This window comes from Rhineura floridana, chromosome 6, assembly GCF_030035675.1.
Source record: "Rhineura floridana isolate rRhiFlo1 chromosome 6, rRhiFlo1.hap2, whole genome shotgun sequence".
NCBI classification, from domain to species: domain Eukaryota; kingdom Metazoa; phylum Chordata; class Lepidosauria; order Squamata; family Rhineuridae; genus Rhineura; species Rhineura floridana.
Genome location: NC_084485.1, coordinates 74,881,979 through 74,884,172, shown reverse-complemented (window position 1 = coordinate 74,884,172; position 2,194 = coordinate 74,881,979).

Below are 2,194 nucleotides of genomic sequence, written 5' to 3'. Positions count from 1 at the left end.
TTCACTCTGGCGGTAGCCTCTCCCTTGCCCCCCTTTTATTTTAAATATGAAGTGACGAGTTCAATGTGGGCGGATGATGGATGGAAAATCCTGAATGCAGAAGTAACCTATTTATCCACAGCCTTGACAGAAATCTGGCTCCAAGTAAGGCTGACCACCGACCTATGTTCCTGGACTTAGCAATATGCCCTCCTCCTGCCATTGAAGTACCACCTTTTCAGAGTAGACAAGAAGAGACAGGTACTATGCCATCATTGTTAATTTTTTTATCATTGCTCTGGTTATTGGGTGGAGGTGCGCCAAGGGTTGATGGGGCCAGTTGCTAAAACTTCTTTACACACTTATGAAGACTGTAGCTTTTAAAATGCCAGTTTCCATGAGGCGGGTGGCCCTCCAGATGTTATTGGACTACAACTCCCATTAGCCCCAGCCAGAATGACTAATGATGAGGGGTGATGGGAGCTGTAGTCCAACAGCATCTGGATGGCCACAAGTTAGCTACCTCTACTATAGGGAATATACTAAAAAAAACAACCAGGGCCAAAGTTTATTTCACATCAGCACCACATACCAAAAATATTTTAAGGGAGATGCTCTACTAATGGAAAATACTCTGAATGATTCAAGCGTTCTTGGCCTCTTTTTGTATCTGACAGTAAACCTGTTGGACAGGGTCTGCCTTCCATTGAAGAATTGAAGCAGTGCCCAATACACTGGAATGTAATGGCATCAGTTAATAATAAATATATAATACAAATCTTCTGTCTCTTAGGTGGCTGTTTTTTCTTCTCTTGCTCCTTTACAGTTAGTTTAGCTGCAGAAGTTTTGCTTAGGTGGAAATGCAGTCAACTATCAATTGCAACCTAGCAGCAGAATAGTATGCACAAACATGGACAGGAGCAGGAACAAAACAAATGCAAAATTGGAGAAACCCCAACAGGCAAGACACTTTCCATGGCAAATGGTTTGTTTATTCGATACGTAGCAATCAAGGAACATGATTGGAAACCCTCCTCAGCGTATGCCTCTTTATGAAGAGACACCCTAGGTAAAAATACAACACCACTGAACTACAATCCCCACAGGAACCCCCCCTTTCCCCCCTCTTTTTCTAGAGATGGCCCATGACTTGACATTACTGTCTGTAATATAATGTAACATGTATAAAGGTAAAGTAAAGGTGTCCCCGCACTTATGGTGTGAGTCGTTTCCGACTCTTAGGGTGACATCTTGTGACATTTACTAGGCAGACCGTATATATGGGGTGGGATTGCCAGTTCCTTCCCCGGCCTTTCTTTACCCCCCAGCATATGCCAGGTACTCATTTTACCGACAACAGATGGATGGAAGGCTGAGTGGACCTCGACCCCTTTTACCGGAGATTCGACTTCCTCCTTCCGTTGGAATCGAACTCCAGCCATGAGCAGAGCTTCGGCTGCGTTACCGCCTCTTACCACTCTGCGCCACGAAGGATCTTTGTAACATGTATAGGGTGAATTTTATAGTAATCTTTATGTATGCCATAGAGTCTGACTGCATAAAACACTTGTGGATAGTAAACCGTTCCTAAACGGTATTTCCCTCTCTGGAATCATTCTTACTCGTTGCTCCTCACTTCCCACCTCCTTTTCTCCTTGGATAGATGTTGATTGTATAATATTATTTATATAGTATCATACAATGTAAGTTGTACATCATTCCCTCCCTTACTACCCACCTTTTCTGTACCATTAAAACTTCATTTTTTTAAAAAAATAGGAAATGCAGTCAAGTCACCAGGACCAATGCTGCTATGGTGAGATTAGATATTTTGTTTTTTTAGAAAAAGAATGCCCAAACAAATTTGGAAAATTTGAAATTATGATGCCAATCAAATGAGTTGTGAAGAAGAGCCTGCTTGAGACATGGGACAGAATGTTGGAGTCTGCCATGGAATATGCAGCTGATTTCAAACAAGTAAAAAAAGAGCTACATTCTTTGAACCTGACTGGATTTGGGTCTGGATTAGGAGGAAGTGATGTGAGATTTGCTGATTTTTGCCAATTAGAGCTCAAGAAGGCATGCATTCATTCTGAAAAAAGTATAGCTGGGCTATAGTTTTAAAAGCTGAGTTTAGGATGCTTGCATTGCTCTGCACTGACCTATCCAAAACTTCCCGAGGATAGAAATTCCCTGGAATGGCTTTCATGTAGGC